The sequence below is a fragment of the Solanum tuberosum genome, unplaced genomic scaffold (genome assembly GCF_000226075.1).
Source record: "Solanum tuberosum cultivar DM 1-3 516 R44 unplaced genomic scaffold, SolTub_3.0 scf00151, whole genome shotgun sequence".
NCBI classification, from domain to species: Eukaryota; Viridiplantae; Streptophyta; class Magnoliopsida; order Solanales; family Solanaceae; genus Solanum; species Solanum tuberosum.
This window is the reverse complement of record NW_006239077.1, coordinates 1,240,194-1,260,600: the sequence shown is the minus strand read 5'-3', so window position 1 is coordinate 1,260,600 and position 20,407 is coordinate 1,240,194.

Genomic DNA, 20,407 nt, shown 5'->3' with positions numbered 1-20,407 from the left:
TCAGAAAGGTTGCAAACTTTCGGAAACAGTGCTTCTTGGCTATAAATACATGTTATTCCTCAGACTTTTCACTTACGAAATTTCTAAACTTCTTCTTCTTCCTCTGTACAATTAAATATTCGTGTAGTTTACTGCCATTGAGTCGCTCGCTGACACCATTGTTTTGAGTATCAATACACTGGTGAATAAAATCTTTCTATCCTGGAAGGATCTATTTCGTTTCAAACCTCGGATATTAGAGGAGAATAATTTTCTTAAGGGGACATTGTGCATTCAGTGGGCTCAATTTTCTTTTCTTTTTGTTTCATACAATTGTTATAGATTTTCGTATGTTTTACAGTCATTAATTTCTGTTAATGATATTAGTTGTTGTTGTCGTTAGTATTGAGTTTTAATATAGATTGCCTAACACTAGTTTTATTAGCAGGTCATGACTCCTGCAAAAGGGCCGTTGCTCCTGCAAGTTCATGTCTGCAGAGATAGGTCTGCTCCTGCAGTGATTAAATCGAGTTTGGAGCCAAAAGGGCAACAAAATTTTCTATCAAACCAAAAGGGTAACAAATTTAGACACTGTCTAAATTAGGTTTCCCGCCACAAGACACGGAAACCAATGTGCCTTGTAAGGCGCAACAACCTTGAGCCTAGTAAGGCTCGACTGACATGTGCCTTACAAGGCGCATAGGTTTCCGCATTTTACAGCCTTTTTAAAAAATAAAATAAAATTTCACTGTGTATATATGTATATATATATATATATATAACACAATAAGTAACATTCACAATTAATGTAGACGTTTAAGAGTTTAGTTTATTGGGAGATTTTCCCTCAACAATTTTAATATTTTCTTTTTATTAGTGTTTAATATGTAGGTTGTTCGACCAAACTCTAATAATATTATGTCTTTTACAATAAAAAATAAAATAAAATAGAAGAAAATATATATATATATATATATAACAAAATTATCTGTTATTTTTATATATATATATATATATAACACAATAAGTAACATTCACAATTAATGTAGACGTTTAAGAGTTTAGTTTATTGGGAGATTTTCCCTCAACAATTTTAATATTTTCTTTTTATTAGTGTTTAATATGTAGGTTGTTCGACCAAACTCTAATAATATTATGTCTTTTACAATAAAAATAAATAAAATAGAAGAAAATATATATATATATATATATATATATAACAAAATTATCTGTATTTTTAGCACTGTTTATGAGATTAAGAATACACCCTTTTTAGAGAAACTGATACTGATAGCATTAGTTTTGCTTTTTCTTAAGAATTTGTCGATAAAGATTTCAGTTTTATGCTAAAACTCAGTTACCCATTTTGAGTAATAATGTATTTTTTGTGTTAAAACAAAAGGGTGTTTTCTGAATCTTGAATTTAGTGATTTAGTGCTAGTTTGTTGTTTTGAGAATTTTTTTTGTTTTGAGTGGCACTTGTATATATAATTAGTAAAGATTTTGTGTTGTTGATGTGTTTTGGGGATTTGGGTTGTTGTTTTCTTGAAGAATAAATGGTCATGGATAGTAGAAACTATAAGAGGTTATATGATGCAACATCTGGAATTAAATTAAAGGATGAGGATGATGATAAGCCATTTTTTCCAGATCTGAATCTGATTAATCATCTTAGAGTTAGTGATGCTTTAGTTGAATGAAATCTAGAACCCGTTGATCTGAATGAGGATGATGATAACAATTTTTTTTTTTAAAAAGGCTGCATAACGCGGAAACCCATGTGCCTTGTAAGGCGTATGTCAGCCGAGCATTACAAGGCTCAAGGTTGCTGCGCCTTACAAGTCCCCTTTTGGTTTGATAAAAAAATTTGTTGCCCTTTTGGCTCCGGACTCTGATTAAATCACTGCTCTTCCCTTATTATTTTATTTTCCGTTTGAGAGTGTTGAGAGCTATTTTCTTGTGAATTTCATTGCATTGAGCTAAGAGTACCATGGGGACATTGTTAAGTTCACTATTCACGCTCCTAAGCCCGTAAGTTCTCGTTTTAATTGTTGAATTTAGCTTAAAAATGGATTTCTTAAACTAGTTTCTTGGTTAACATAAATAAAGCTAAATTGAAAAAGCTTTTATCAATTTCACTTTGACAAAGCTAAATTGAAAAATAATCTTTAGCTAATTAATTCGTCAGATGTAAATGATATATTCTATTTCTAATATATCTTGCCAAATGTGAATACTTAATCCTATAAAATAAAATGAATCACTCATTACAGTGTTTTTAAATATTTAGATTGGGATAGTTGAATTATATCTTCAATGTTGAATTTACCACATACTCTGAGTCAGAAAATCTTTTGGATCTATTAAAAAAATACTTAAATTTGAAGATATAATATCAATCGATTTATCTATTAGATTAGATACAATAACTAAAACTGAAATGTTTTTTTAAACTATAAATCTTTTAAAGGAAATGAAGTATTTGCAACGTAACCAGACATTAGACTTAACTCATAATATGATTTACACAATAATTTAGTTTTCAGTCAAGAAAAATATAGCATAATCTACCTCAAAGTTGAATCGCAAGTCTTAAACTATCACAAGGCAATCTTTATGCGAACACGATAGGGTCTTTGCGAATATAGTCCCCAAGAATTTCCTTTTCCGCAAATGTGACCAGGCACCCACGAACGCAAAGAAGGAATCTGTCTTGCACATGATACAGCTGATAGCAACCACAAAAACATATTCAAACTTAGACTCAACCCTTATAAATTATTTGGAAACACTAAAATACAAATCAATTGTACAAATAGATCATAAAACACATTTATATCTATTGAAAATATCGAATCACTATTCCAGGGTCACCTGACTGACTGAATGTTAACCACAATCAACTCAAAACTTAGGAAAACAAGAGATCTACCAAAGATTCAAAATACCATTGAATGACTCGAGAATCGTGTCGGACCTCCAACTAGGCCATATATAACCCTCTAGATCTAGTGAAATCATTAAAATTTGTATTCAACCTTGCCAATCTCAAATATTGACAATGGTAAAAAATTTCAAGTTATCAACTTTAAAACTGAACATCCTCAAAATGTATGCAATCATATCGAAATTGTGCCACCCATCCCCCCAAGTCATAAACAGCTAACCACAACTATGAGGATGGTTAAATAAGGGAAAAGAGGCAAAAATCACAAAACAACTTTGAGAGTTGTTACGTATTGTTTTTGTATATGTTTTTTCACTTTTGTTCAAATATAGTTTAGTAATTTTATACGTTTGTGTTTATGTATTAATTAAAAATGATGATAGAAGAATTTTGAGGATCCAACATTACAAGAATCATTATTTTACTTTTGTTGATATTACCACCATTAATATTCCTACCAGTTCATCATAACAAATACGAATTCTTCAAAATAACTTTTCAAATGATATCCTTAATAAAGACGATGCTATTCATTATATTATATTTTTTTCATGGGAGAAAAGACTGTTTTGATGCCTCAAGAGGAAGGAGGAATAAGCAAAATTAGTACTAGTGAAGGCCTGGGGAGAAATCAAGAAAACATTAAAATCAATGACTTAATCCCTATGCCTAATTTTATGGAGAAACAAGATGACACTATTAATATTTCAATTATGAGGGAGCAAGAGAACCATAAAACCAATGACATGATTTTGAATTCTCCAATAACCTATGCTAAAAATTCTTGTTTTGGGGAAATTAGAACGGGAGTCGTCCATGAAAGCAAAGTAGACCATTGATCATCCTTTGAAAATTTAGAAAAATACTTGGAAAGAAAAAGAAAACGTTGAATCCAATGACCCACTTATGCCAAAATATCCATGTTTGGAAAGAGATTCCATGAAGCCAATTGACCATTCAAGTTTTTGAATAAAACAAAAAAATTCCAAGAACCAATGCCATGATCCTCAATCAAGACTCGATTGAGGATAAGGGCTTTGGTGCTTAAATTTTCTTGCTCTATCAATAAACTAAGATGATCAATTGGCTTTATGGAATATCTTTCCAAACATGAATATTTTGGCATAGGTGGGTCATTGGATTTAGGGTTTTGTTACTCATTCCAAGTACATTTTAAAATTTCCAAAGGATGATCAATGAAAAACTTTGATTTCATGGACGACTACCATTCTAATTTTCCAAAAACTAGAATTTCGGGTATAGGTAGTTGGAAAATCATATATTAATTCTAGGGTTCTCATTCTCCCTCCTACTTGAATTATTAATAATGCCACCATGTTTCTCCATAAATTTAGGCATAGGGATTAAGTCATTGATTTTAGGATTTTTTTCCCCTTGATTTCTCGCTTTACTAGTACTAAATTTACTTTTTCCTCCTTCCGGTTGTAACATGGAAACATTCTTTCCGCCCATGCAAAAAATATAAGACAATGAGTAGTCATCATCTTTATTAAGGGTAATCTGTTAAGTTATCTTGAAGAATTCTTATCGATTGATGAAATATTCTCAGAATTTTGATGATAATTTGGAGAAGCATTTTCTATTGAAGTGTTAGGAATAATATTCAGGTTCGTAGACTGCTTTTGAAGAAATACAAATATATTTGACTAGTCTATACCTTTACGAATATGAAAACCCCATGGTATTTACAAGAATTAAAACCTTCATTATTAATATTCATGTCACCATTTGGAGCTTCATCCATGTTTGCCAATGGATATAAAAAATTGTTTTTTTTATTTTTGGTTCGCGATGTTGTAATGATTTTTAGGCCATTTTCTCTGTTTTGCGGTATTTTTGGCATTTAGAGCTTTTCTATGGTGATCGTCGTTGAGACTGATAGTTTGGTTACTTGGTTGTTCATTTGGTTTTTTGTAAGTTACTGTGTTTTGGAGCTTTTGAAGTTTAAATAGTTGACTTCGGTCAAAAATTCAGGTAAACAACCTCAGAATGTAATTTTGATGGTTTTGGTAGCTAACTCTGAAATGTTGACTTTGATCTAGAAGGACCTTTGGTTCGGATCTCGAGGACTCCAGACTCATTTTGAGTAACCTTGTAGCTTATGACTAAAGCGAAGATTGGATGTGGGACCTACCTTTTTATTGAGATGACCTATGTTGAAAATTTTGACAGTTCCATTGAGTTTGGAATGTCGTTTCTAATTGGGTTGCATATTAGATTTTCGTTGGTGGGACCCCAAACTAATTCTAGGTGTTCGATGGAGACTTGAGATTTTAGTCCTAATTTCTGATGTACCGGCTATTGATGCTGCCGCTCCTGTGGAGCCTAGGCTCGCACCTGCGACCTTGCTTCTTTGGAGCCAATACCGCTCCTAAATGTAGGGTATATAGTAAGAATTTGTGGGAAATTAAGGGAAGATGAAACGAGGAATTTGAAAGGTTCTCTTATGCTTTAGTAAGAAAAACATTTCTCCCTCATTGGTGGTGGAAAGAAAAGTTAAAGTGTTTAAATAGAAAAACTTCTACTAGTTGTTAAAAGGGTTGGAAAGAGGGACCCCCTTGCGCCGTCGTTGTCGTCGCACGCTTGGCTTCAGCTACGACTTTGGAAAATGATCGAGAGATTATTTTTTGAACAAAGTTTGTTTAAACATTTATTTAATTATTAACTAAATTAAATTAAATTAAGATGATTTTAATTATTTAAATAAGTAGCGAAAACGACCCAACCCCAACTTGGATTCGCGCGACCCATGTTTTAAAACGTCTTTCCCGTTTATTTGAAATTTTCCACCGTTGGAAAAGACTATTCTAAAAGGTTGTAACTTTTAGGAATAGCCATGATCGTTCTAGAAGGTTGCAAACTGTCGTGAATAGTCGTGTGGTTTCTGAAAGGTTGCAAACTTTCGGGAACAATGCTTCTTGGCTATAAATATTGGTTATTCCTCAGACTTTTTTCTCTTACAAAATTTCTGAACTTCTTTTTCTTTTGCACAATTAAATATTCATGTACTTTACTACCTTTGAGTGGCTCACTGACACATTGTTTTAGGTATCAATACACTAGTGAATATAATCGTTCTATCCTGAGAAGATCTATTCCATTTGAAACCTTGAATACTAAAGGGGAATAATTTCCTTAAGGGGACACTGTGCATTCACTGGGATTGAGAGTCAGGTCCTACATCAGAATCGAGTGTCAATTCTTGGATCTTGAATCTCTAATTGGGGTTGGTATTGAGAGTGAGGTCTTGAGTCACATTTGGGAGTTAGTTCTTGAGTAAGGATCAGGGTCATGTTCTATCTCCTAAGTCTAGGTGAATGTAGGGTCTGAGGTCTCAAGTCGGGAGTTAGGTCCTAGGTCAGGGATGTGATTAGAAGATATTCCAGGTCAGTGTCAGTGTTTGTCCCCATGTCTTGATTTAGGAGTCGAGTTTGGTTTGGTTGGGAGTCGAGTTTTGGTGCAAGATTGGGAGTTGAATCCTTGATTCTGGTCAAGATCAAGAGTCGGGTCCCGATCAAGAGTTGTGTCATGAGTTAGGGTTGGGATTGAGAGTCTAGTATTGGTTTGGGCTAGGTTAGTATCAAGAGTTAGGTATCATGACCCAAGGTACACCCTAGGATTAACATGGTGTATAGGACCCGGAGAGGCCCTACACAAGCCACTTTGCATGAATAAACAAGATTATAGAAAATCAAGAGATTTAAAACACAATACATACCATAAATAATTTGTAAAAATGAAGCGGAAGTCTATATAGTCTCAATAGCCATTTATTACAATAAGAGTGACCGGGACGTAACCCTAGCATCACGTACAATATTTGAAAGTAAAGACTGAAAACGATAAAAGGTTCGGTCCTTGGAAAATAAGGAATCACAACTACTAAGTAAAATCGAAGTGACTTCTAGCCACAAGGATGAAAAACTGAAACGTCAGACCCTACATTTAAGAAACAATGTAGGCAAGAGCATGCGTTGGTACAAAGATGTACCAAGTATGATAGCAATGCGTAAAGATACTAAATCATGCTAAAATGGACCTTTCATGTCATGCAAAGACCAAGTTTAAACTATTAAGAAAAGGTTAGAAAAAATCATAATACTCATGGTCAAATGCAATTAAAGCTCATCTTTTGACCACTTGTGAAAATACTTCTTGAAGTAACCTTAGTTCATCATTATACTTGTTTGTGGGAAATTAGGCTTAACCGACATAGAGACTATGTGAGCTATAACATGGAATTTGGTGTTTACCCCACACCGAAAAGAGGTGTTCTCACTTGCCAAGGTCAGAACCATGAACTTCTAGCTTACATGGATCCGCTAGCTAATGTCTATCTAGACAACCTATGTTGGCACATAGTTTGTGAGACACGGGTGATCACCACTTGTCCACTCGGTACTAAGCTTAATTCTCATGGAATAGTCATCAATCATATTCGTCTTATCTTTAATTGACATGGGTAATCGCCTCTTGCCTCATCTCAAGGATATCTCCGTAATTTTGATTCATTTTAGGTGAGAAGACCTTTCAACCTTAGAATCCTTTATGTGAGAAACCTTTCACATTCATGCATTGAGTAATTATGTGAGAAATCCTTCATAACAATTAACAACAACAACAACGTCATATATGCTTTACTCTCAAAGCAATTTACATCATAGTTCATCAATTTCATAAGAATATGCATATTTCCATAATTCACCTTTGATAGTTCAAAATCCACTTTCAATGATGAAAATCTAGAAAACATGGGTTAAGCATGGGTTCATGGGGGTTCATCTTAAAAACATGGAATCTTCTCAAGTCATGCATAATACTTCATAACACAATCAACTTATATCAATATTGAAAGGAACCTAAAACATAAGAAAAAACCTGAACTTCAATGAGGAATTTCTACCTTCAAAATTGGGGAATTTAGGAACTCTATGGAGGAAAGATATCCATAGATGAAGACTATCATGCCTTAGTGTTCAAAGCCCACAAGCAATGGTGAATTGGAGAGAAATCCTAAGTTGACTCCTTCTTTTTCTTCTAGAGAGAGAAATATTTGGTGGAGGATGAACTTGTTCTTCTTTTGGGAATTAAGAGAATGACTTGAATTTAGTGATTTTGGGGGTAAAACATTTAAATAGGGCTTTGGGTAAAGGGAAAAACGACTGGGTATAGAATTAAAATTATTAGGAAAAGACCCCGAAGCCCTACTTAAAATAACGTCGATGGTGGGGACCTACGGTCTGTGGGTCTACCTACGGACCGTCCTGGTCGACCGTCGATTGGTTCAGAGACTTTGTTTTTGGACCTTCGACTGACGGGACCCATGTACGGTCCGTACATGGCCTCCGTGGTTTCCACTGAGATTTCTTAAAATTCCACTAAGTCTGAGACTCACCTATGAGACCTACCTACGACTCTTGGATAGGTCAACGGGCCGTCCTAGTGGACAGTCAAAAAGTACTGGAATTAGACATTTCAACTAATCTTTGGACTTGCCAACGACGGACCAACCTACGAATCGTGATCCCACCAACGGTCCACCGGTGGCTCTATCTGTGTTGGCACCAAATTTTGGAAAGACTAGAATTTCTTAGCTTTTGCATCTGAGGTGTTACATTAGGTCTTAGTTTTGGAGTCAGGAATCAAGTCTCGAGTTAGAGTTATGTCCCGGATCCTGGGTTGGGAGTTAGGAGTCAAGTTTCAGGAGTTGGGTACTATGTCTCCCTGGTTATGGTCAGGATTGGGATTCATGTCCTGGGTTAGGATCGATAGTTGGGTTTTTGATCTGGTTGAGATTCAGATCTCTGATCGGGGTATGAGTTTGTTCACGGGTTAGATTCGAGAGTCGTGTCTCGAGTTATATCGGATGGTGAGGTGAATGAATATTTTAGAAAATATCTTTCTTATTTTATGTCGAGAAGTTATATTCTTAAATTGGAGAAACATAAAACCACTTGGAAATTATATTCGAAAACATTTATGTAAACCAAACATAAGAAAATTGGAAAACAATTTCCTTCTACAAAACACACCTTAAAGTATTTATTTTTATTTATTTAAGCTAATTTCAATTAACTTAGTTAAATATTTTAAGTTTTTGACTTTCGAATACTAAAGTAGGCCAGAACCATTCTATCCCATTCATATTTTGCCCAAATTATTTTTACTCATATTCATATGAGTGTATTTACTCCGATCTATTTTAGCTCAATTTATTTCAATTTGTCTAAATCTGAATTCTCACATTTTTCATCCCTAGTTAATCACCCAAAGAGGACATTTCAATCATGATAGAATAATTAATTTGTACTAATTAAATTTTATATATTTGCTAGTATCATAATAATATATATGAATTTATATGTAATTATATACTTTGGTACGGTATTTAATATTTTGATATATTTTTTTATAAATATTAAATACTGTATCAAATATCAAACTTTTTAAAAATACATACGTATGTAGTTTTTTAAAATCTCGTGATCTTAAACTTAATAGAATATCGTAATTGAAAAACTTATTAAATATATATAAGAAAATACTTTTTTGGCAAAGTAAAAAACCACTTAAATCAGAACAGAGAAAGTACTAATTAATAAGAGGAATTAGTTGCGCAATATGATATCCTGTCCTTTAGCTTAAACATGGCACTTCGTCAATGTTGTACTACTACTTTCCTGCCTTTTTGTTGTTAAAACAAATACTACAACTTTCCTATCACGATTAGGAGTTATGATGACACCTACAATAATTCATTAGTTGATAAATCAATCCATATCCTGAAACGACAAGTAACATGCGTATTGGGCAGAATAGACAATCAACAAGAGAAATTTAAAGCAATTCCACATACACAACAGAAAAGAGAGAACAATAATATATATACAGACCAGAATAAAAGATCCAATCCTACGATATGGTAGGCGCAAGTGGAAAGCTACTAAAAGAGAGTACAAGTCCCAAAAGTGGACCAAATGAACAAACTTATCTCGTATTAAAAAAAAAACTAGACAAAAACTATATACATAAAGAGATAGGCTGGACTAGGACTCCATAGACTCACCCTCAGTCTCTAAAGATCCCCGTAGCTGGACCGAAGCAATGTTGGTGGTTGGCGCTCGAATCTACATCAAGAAAACATATCCAGAGTGCAATATGAGTACCAAAACAATGGGTACCAAGTAGGCATCATAGGCCGAGTGAACTTGTAAACTAAAGTCAATATGTAAAGCAAGAAAGTAAAAGCAACTAGAGGTCACAAGAAGAAAAGTGGAAACGTAACAGAAATCCAAACTATAAAGCACACGAGTCTAGAAAAGGACAAACACTAAAGTATACAACTAACTATAACCTAATTGGACCCCATAAGTCCACAATTGAAAGTAAATAACTCAAACAAACCCCATAAGCCCGTTGGGTACAAAGAAGAGCTAAGGAAACTACTAGCTAAGTCAAGAGATATTCCAGGACAATAACGGCCCTCTACGAACTCGAACCGCAGTAAAGGCAACCTGAAGAACCCAATAGAATCACCTAGTTAGGACTTGAACTCGACTAATAGAAGTGACACCCATACTTTAACCATGGCTAATAGGGCTACACACGGGCCTCGAACCCAGGATGATAAGCATGCACACGAAGCTTGAACCACAACTAGTGATCAAGAACACATATCTTAAACTGTGAATAATGAACTTTGAAAGTCTCAGAATTCCTGCTCTTCCTTATGCAAGACCACAACATAGACCACAACCATCTTTTGAGCCACCAAGGATGCATTCTAGCTCCAAACCAAAGACCCGATCTAATATAGCTTACAAGGTTCGAAATTGCAAAAGAACCCATCCGGATCGAATCATAAGGGAAGTTATGGATGGACGGTCACAAAGGCTAAGTTATCACCTAGCTAAGGATCATACTATCATACTCAAGTTTGCTATATTAGTCTATAAATGGAGCTAAGTCATCCGAAGAGACAATGGAGAATCTTTAAGGCCTATCGGCTCCAAAATGCAACTCTAAGTCAATCATTAGCCATGCCTAGGCTAAGGCCAAGAACAACTATCAATATCAACATCAATAACAATACGAAAACCACAAGGCATGATATAATCAACACAACCAAAATAGGCATGCTCAATTCCCTGAAAAACCCAAAAATACGCCTAAGGCATGATTTCTAATCACTAAACATGATACAACTACAGGAACATCCCAAATCTAGCTAAACAACATGCATTCACAATCACAAGCTCAATCTAAAGACCAATAAGTCATAGCCTACCTCAAAGTTTGACCGCGCGCATTTCAAATTCACAATTTCAGAGTTTTCCCCTTTTGAACAACCTTCGATCGTTTCCACACTAGAAAAAATAAGATCACAACGTCAATACAGACGTTTAGACACAAAAAACGAAATAATTGAAGATGGGCTCAAAATCGAGTCAAAATGGAATTATGGGACCCATACTGAGAATTAGAGCTATCAAAATGGGCTGGCCCAACCCAATCTAACCCTAATGGGCTAGGGAGTTAAATGGGCTAGGATGGGCTGGCCCTTTTAATTAAAGGGCCGATAAAATAGCAGCCCAACCCAGCCCTAGGTGGACCACCGGTTAGGACGGGCTAGCCCTTCAACCAAAAAATGGACAATATTGGTCTCTTAGAAAGAGTATCGAACATTGATGTTTGATTAATACAACATCAATACATACAAAAATTCATCCATAAATTACGCATACTTTGGTGAATACTTACATAATAGCCAAGATACAACATTCATAAGATTCATCCAAGCAAAAAACATAACATGATCACTATTTTCATAAACGAGACAATAAAGGAGAAGTGGAAAATTAAGCGTAAAAACAAAAGTAAAAGAGGTCAAAGATTCATAGTTATAATGGAGTAATGTATTTAGGATAATAAGAAAATTTAGTGGGCTAATGGCCCTAAAATGTAAAAGATATGCAAAGAAGTTAGACTTGATTTTATATTTATATTTTAAAAATATTTATTGACAAAATCTTAACAAATAAATCACTACTTAAAATATATATAGTAAACATTTTTAAAATTCACAGCCCACGGGCCGGCCTCTGAGGCTTGCTGGTTGGGCCTATGAGGCTAGCGGGCTAAATGAGGCTGGGCTAAAAAGCCTCGCTCCTAAATGGGATGAAAAAATTAAGCTCAACCCCACTTAATTCAAGGGTTAGGTTGGACCGGCCTAGCGGGCCAAGATTATTTTGACAGCTCTACTGATAAATCTGAAATTGGCTACGTCAAATGATCCTAAATGGATCAAGGAAATTTTTCTCCAAAAATAGGCACCATCTGAGCCTTAAAACAGAACCAAACAACACATTCAATAATAAGAATCAAAAGCCACTATTAAAGTTTACGGAGGGAGGTTTGGGACGAGAATTTACCTCCTAAACGAGTTCCCCGTGCCTCTCCAATGGTCCCAACACATAGCCTCTCAAATTTCCGACAAATAGCAATAAGAATCACTCAAATTGGAGCTCTAGAACCCGAGACATCAACCTTTTAATTTTGGAAGTTAACCTGAAAAACGGGACTAGTCTTATTTAATAGGCCAGTAAATTGACTTCTGCGGAAGTGTGCGCCAGTACGCGATCGCGGTGGTCAACAGGGTCAGGTTAACCCCGACCCTTCTTTGCAACTGCGGGACACTATTCGTGAATGCAAAGGGTTGAGGTCACTCCTATCCGCGATCGCAGAGCCCATCTCACGAATGCGGTGACCAAAGCACTTGGTTTTCGCGAATGCGACACCAGATTCACAAATGCAGAGAACAAAGTCTCTGCTCTCCGTAAATGTGGCGCGAGGTGCGTGAATGCGAAGAACAAATGGTGTTGCACCAGCCAACATTTGGAAAGTGCAAAATGCCTCAACGGGGGCTCGACATTCGTTCGGAACTCTATGTACGCAAATGGAAGATTCTATCCAACCAATTTCAATATTTCGTACTCAGCAAATATGTTGAAACTTTCAACCGAGGTCTTCTGGGTGAAAAGTGGGTCCCACTTCCAAACTCCATTTTAAGCCAAATTTCATAAGGTAGCTCGAAATGAGCTTGGAGGCCTCGAGACCCTAACCAAAGGTTCTTCTAGACCAAACTCGACGTTCTAGAGCTAACAAAGTCATCATAATTGTATTTGCGGTCATTTACCTGAAGTTTTGACCGAAGTCAACAATTTAAACTTCAAAAGCTCCAAAACCCATAAACTTACAAAAATAATCAAATGAGCGACCAAGTGACCGAACTGTCAGTCCCAACAAGTCATAGATGACTTGTGGTTTCTATAGAAGATCTAAATGCCGAAACACCGAATACCACAAAATTAAGTAAATTCAACTATAATCTTGTGATTAATGAAATTATTCATGTAGGAATTATTTTTTATATCCATTGGTAAATATGAATGAAGCCCCAAAGGGTGACATGGATATTGATAATGAAGGTCTTAATTCTTGTATTATACCATGGGGCTTTGATTTTCGTAAAGGTGTAGACCTCTCAGATATATTTAGTTTTCCTTAAGAGCAACCTGCGAACAACAACATAATCCTAGCACTACAATAGAAAATGCTTCTCCAAATCATCATCAAAACTTGAGAATGTTTCAGAATTACCTTATGTTATCTTAAAGAGAAACAATATAATCATTACACTTGTGCAACCAAACAGTACACTTGTAACAACACTGTGGAAGGTCAACGTAGTTACTCGGTTGTGTAATTATTAGGCTGGTAATTACTACTCTAATAATTACACCAATTTCAATTACCTGATGGTTTTCCAAACATACCCTTAGTTTTCTTTTAGAGCAACTTGTGAATAACAACATAATCCTAGCACTCTAATAGAAAATGCTTCTCCAAATCTTCATCAAAATTTGGGAATGTTTCAGAATTACCTTATGTTACTCTTAAAGAGCAACAACACATTACCACCACCAATATTCCTAGAAGTTCATGAATAGATAAGAACTCTTCAAGAATAACTTATCCAATTACCCTTAATAAGGATGATGACTACTCATTATCGTATAGAAAATATGTAGTCATTGTCCTTATCAAGGGTAATATGATAAGTTATTCTTGAAAAATTATTATATGTTGATGCGCTACTAGGAACATTGGTGGTGGTGATGGGGTGTTGTCTTTAAGAATAATATTAGGTAATCCTAAAATATTCTCAGAATTTTGATGGTGCTTTGGAGATGCATATTCTATTCAAGTGGTAGGAATATATATGTTGTTGTTCACATGCTGCTCTTGGAGAAGTTTAATGTTTCTGCCCGAATCGGATCTTCTGAGGAACATATCAAGAGAGAATTGGATTTGGTTAGACAATGTGTGGTTGGTAAACTCCGACCATTATCGTCTCAGTGAAGTAGCTCATAGGTATGGGATACGAACGATTAAGAGTTCTTGCTTAAAAAAAGGTATGTATTAACTAAGAATGGAATCTATCCTGACTTTCAAGTAACGCTTGATTGAGGGATGAACCCCGAATCTTCACACATTCTTCCATCACCATTTGGAAACTTTGAACCTATTGTTTCAAATGGATCACTACATTTCTTAGAGAAAAATTAGAAACGGCCTTGTGTGTCCATAACTCAAAATAGATGACCCAATGACCATCGCTCGACTAAACACCATAGTCACCAGGTGCATATGAGCTACTAAGGAGTAAACAACAGTAAATGGAGAACCCTAAAAAGGAATTAAATCTAAAAATTAGAAAGTCCACCAAAAAAAATATATAAACAATCAATCAAGGGGGAAATGGTGAAAAGATCAAATAAGGCATAGACAATTAAGCATTTGCAAAAGGAAAAAGCAGAGGTGACAACTACTTGATAAATTTTAACTTTGATATTATATATCCATCAAACTATCAGATGCAAGACAACTTGTTCTATCAATAATATAACTTTATGGGAATATATAAATTATTTATCAGGTCAACATTATTAGAAAATTAAAACAATCAAATCTAATTTACTTAATTAGTAGTAACTCTAATGAACCAAATTTCTCATCAGAAAGAGACTATTGACATCAGTACAATATAAACAAAGGAGAAAAATGACCACAGACATTTTTTGATGAAACACAAGGAATATACATGTGATATGGTGCTATTGATAAATTAGTTTTAGTTTATTAAAATTAAACACTAATTAAGGCTACCACGTTATTTTTAAGAGTTAATTTTAATAAAATACTGCGTCATTTTTTAATGTAGGTCATACCATTTCTGCTATTTCTTAAGATAGAAATGGTTTAAGAATATATATCTTACCAAATGTAAATACTAAATCCTATAAAAATAAAATGAACCACTCGTTACTGATATTTTAAATTTTTGGATTGGGAAAGCTGAATTGTATATATCTCAATTATTAAATGTTGAATTAACAACTCATTCTTTAGAAAGATTATATTTTGGATCTAAGAAAGATTTAAGTTTAAAGACATAATATTAGTCAAGTATCTATTAGATTAGATACATCGACTAAAAATGAAATGTTTTTTAAAGTGTGAATCTTTTAAAGAGAATGAAGTATTTGCAAGAGATGGTTCATTAAAGCACTAAGGAATGAATGAAAGTACATCATCAAATAAAGAAATGAAAAATAAAAGAAAGAACTTACAACGTGGTGACTCATTGATTCAATTATGAAAAGTCCATAAAAAGGATTTATGCTGGAATTGAATTCTGTCGTTGTCATTGTAATTAACATCCTCTGCAGTGTTATGAATACATTTCATCTCAGCCGCAATAGGTTGAGTTGTGTTTAGAATGGGTGAATGAGAGATTGTTAAAAACATTATTTTTATAGGACGGGCAAGCGGCTAGGGTTTTCTAAAATTGGTAAAATCATTATTAAAGTTTGGTTTGCTCCTAAATAGAGCTGGTAGTTTCAGCCCATATTTGTAAAATCAGCCCATTTAATCCACACTTTAATGAGCCGGATCACTTATATTTCAGTTGGGTAAAATGGGCTTCAATTTAGTGTTAATTAACACAAAAAAATATGAACAAATATGGGTTAAATATGGGCATCCATATACGTACTTCTATTGAATTCTAGATCTCGAATCAGAAGTCAGGGTTAGGATTGAGAGTCAGTGCTTGAGACATAGTTGGATCAAAATTAGGAGTCAATTCCAGAGTAGGGATCGATGTCGGGTCCTGAGTCTTGAGTCGGATATTTGATCTCGAGTTCGGTAAATGTGAAAGCCCAAACATTCTATAATACCCCATAACATAAAGTACGTGTGCGACTTATAAATGTTGATGGATCAGTGTTAGATCCGTAGAACAAGGTTTTAAATGGGTGATTATATCAAGGAACATAAATAGTATTTTACTATAAGTGTTAGACCAAAGTTAGAGGCCAAAGTAAGAATTGGAACAATAGTATATGGTTTGACTTGGGATGCTCATATCTCCTAATATGTAAGGTTTTAGAGGGCCTATTATATATAACATTAAAGATGTTTGAGCTTAGTTTCTAGCGAACCAAACCTCAAGTCAATCCGACTTTAGAGTAAAATAATATGTGTATTTTACTACAGACTATGCAAAGGCCAAAATTGGCCGTGATGGGCACGTGACAACCATATGTTAAGTCAGTCTATATGTATTTATTGAGAAAGTTATGATTTGTATTCATTAGACAAACGTCCTAAGTCTCTTTTGGAAGCTTCTCTTGGGTTGTTCTTCAAACCCCTCCCCCCTTTTTCTAAAGCCTTAGGTAAGAAATCAACCAAGAATTAAGTATAACTCTTTAATCATGCCTAGAATTCACTCAAATCCCGCTTTGGATAAAAGAGACAACCCTCCCTCATGGTTAACACAAGATTAAGGATCCGTATTTTCTTCAATTAAAGTATGCATATGTCCTTTACTATAATATATATGATTTTATCAACGCTCTAGCTATATTATATGGGTAGGACTCGCAGGAGGTGTTAGGAAGTTGTGAGTCCAAGTTTCTCCCATTGTGATTGATGTATTTAGCGAGGAGGGAGTGTGTGGAGAGATATGATAGTTGTTGTTTAATGTGATGGAACCATATAAGAACATGGTTGATTTGATTGTCTCACGAGCTTATGCTTATGTTTTGTTTGTTGAGTTGATGAGATGACTTGGATGTATTGTGTAACTTTTTGAAGTTGCATTGTCATTGGCTGTTGTTTTAGATTGAAGGAGTAATGTATCATTAAATTGTTGTAATTTGCTAACTGACTAGAATCAAGGTAAGTAAAGTCAATTCCAATCAGTTTTATATGAATCATCGTTTTAACTAGAATCGGGTTTCAAGATTATTCTAGCCCTATATTTTATAGCAGTAGATTATATGGTTATTTTTTGTCTTACATACCAGTATATTTCTTTTTTATAGATGCATAATTTCCTGAGGGCACTGCATTTCATGTTGCAGGTTCAGGTAGAGGCCCATATCGACCTCTTTAGTAGGAAGTTGTTGCTTTTATCTTTTGGGTGGTAATTAAACTCGATTCATTCTAGAGATGTTGAGACAAATATTTTGAGTCAAGTTATGTGTATGTACAATTACGGGTAGGTTGGGGCCTTGTCTTGGATATGAGATATTTTGCATACTCATAAAGGCTTGTAGATGTGTGATATATATCTATGTTAGGTATGTCCTTGCTTGCCTTGTTATTAGCTATCTATCATGATCTTGTACATTTGGCCTTGCTTTTTATTTATTGTTTCTGAGCTCATTTTTGCGAAACTTCTTATCTGCTAAATACTTTATGAGCTTGGCCTTATCAGCCTTGAGTTGTTTGCATGTAGTGTTGTTAGAGTTTCTGATTGTTTTATTTAGAGTACTTGTTAAGTAGTCTTAGACATCCAGTAGGTTTATAAGAGATACACTCAATTTTGGTTCCCTCAGCCTTTTGGAGCTTCTGGTACTAGCTAGTCGTGCCTCTCCTAATTTGGGCATAATAGTCGGATCTTGGATAAAGGATTAGAAGTCGGATTCGGTGTCTTATCCCATGTGTGTATTTGGGAGTCGAGGCTCAATTTTGATTTTGGATTTTAATCTTGATGTAGAATCGATAGTCAATCTCGAGAGTTAGATCTATAATTTGGGTTAGGATCGACAGTCAGGTCCTGTCTAGAGTTGGGTATTGGGATGAGGTGATATTAAGAGTCGAGTATAGGTTTGGGGTCTGGATTTATGTCTTAGGTCAGGGTTGGGGTTATGTGTCAAGTCAAGGTCGAAAGTCGGGTGTCAGATCTTAGGTTGTGGTCGGTAGTCAGATCCCATATAGGGTTCAAGGCATTGGTCCTAGGTCAATATCAAGATTTAGGTCCTAGTTTGAAGTTAGGAATTGAGTCTCGGGTCAGAGTCATGTACCAGGTCTTGTTCAAGTAATTGGGAGTTAGGTATCGGGTCCCTAGGTCAGGATTAGGAGTTTGATTTTAGATCCTTGGTTTTGTTCAGGATTGGAAGTTGGGTCCTAGGTTGGGATCGAGAGTCGAGTCCTGGGTCGGGGTCAGGAATCGGATCCATGATCGAGGTAGGTGTTTGTTTGTGGGTTAGTTTGCGAGTCGTGTCCCAAGTCATGTCAGATGATGAGATTGAAAGAAAATTTTGGAAAATGTTTTCCTTACTTTATGTTGGGAAGTCATATTCTTGAATTGGAGAAACATAAGACTACTTGGAAATTATATTACAAAACATTTTAAGTAAACCACCAACAACAACATACCCACTGAAATCTCACCTTCTCTTGAATAACCTCATTCCAAATCTTGTCACTCCTAGTGTCTACACACATCCATCACAATATCACCATCTCTGCAACACATATCTTCTAAATATACGAGTTCTTGACTAGCCAGTACTCCACATCATACAACAAGGATGGTGTCACGCCCCGAGCCTACACCCTGGGCGGGACCGGCACTCGGAGACCATTGCTGGCCCCAAGCGAACCCTTGGCCTGGCTTTCTTATCTCAGCGGAAACCTGACTCAACAGAATAACTCAATGCCATGCAAAGACATAAACAACTTAACTGATAAAATTCTGGCCCAAAAGGCAACTCGAGTCTCAAAATAGAATACTTACATATATATACATATACATGGATGAGAGACTCAATCATAACTGACTGACTGACTGTCTATGAAGCCTCTAAAGTACCAAGATGGATGTTGGGACAGACCCCACCATATCCTACTAGAACAAAACTAAGAAAATCAAAATAACCGAGTCCTCCGAAAGCAAGGAGGCTCACCACTGACACTGGAGTGCTCAACTGGATCAACGGTGTGCTGGATGCTGATCCTGGGTACCTGCGTCTGCATCATAAAACGATGCAGGCCAACTGGCATCAATACATGGAATGTACGAGTATGCGAGCTGGAAATACTAAATCGCAACTTAAGCTTGAAAGGAGCACAAGAGAACACTTACCTTAACTTTGAACGACTCATATAAATAACTGGACTCGATGTAAAGAAATAAGACACATGCCATACATATAAAGCTTGTAAAAGAATGTAAACAACTTAGATCGTTAAGGATAAAACAATAACAAACTCAACTTTTCTTTTATAAATGTAATACAGCTTTTGTGGGAGGTTCTTTAACCGACAACCACCACTACGAGCCTTAGTGATGATACAACGTTTTACCTCACGTTGCCAAAGGACCATCCTATACCTTGCCATCGATATAGGACCTTACTTTTGCTTAGTGGATCCACTAGACTAATCTTACGTGATCATCTAAAAAGAATGATACGTCAAGTCCCATGTTGGCGCATGGTTATTATGGAGAGTTGAGTTAGTATGAACTCGTGTCCCCAATTCGGTGCTCAATACTACTCCTAAAAATACTTTGGCTCATGCTTTTAAAATAACTTATTTCTTTGATTGAGATAATTACTCAAAACTTAGTCTAAAGGCTCTTTTGGAAACATGGTTCCTTTCTTACTTAAATGTAAAAACATTTGGAAACTTCTTTGGGAAGTACATAGTTCCCTAATAACTTTGGAGAAATGGACTCGACTCTTTACTCCTTTCTTTACTTGAAACTCTTTACTTTTGACTTGATACTCTTTTAGTTGACTTGAAACTTGAAACGACGTTAAGACGTTCAATAACGACTCTTGAAAAGCTTTAAAGACTTGCTTGGACCTACTCTTTAACCTTGTTTGGCTTGGCTCTAACTCCCTATAACTTTGATACTAACTCGACTTGAATTGGATGATGGATTCAAGATATATGATCACACGTTTACGGATGAATTCTTGACATTTAAACGCAACTTGAAGTGTTGGAAACAACTTAGAAACATAGGTATAATACCTAGGAACATACATGAGAAAGCATGGAAAGAATGGGGTTACATGGCGTCCTTGGCGCTCTGCAAGG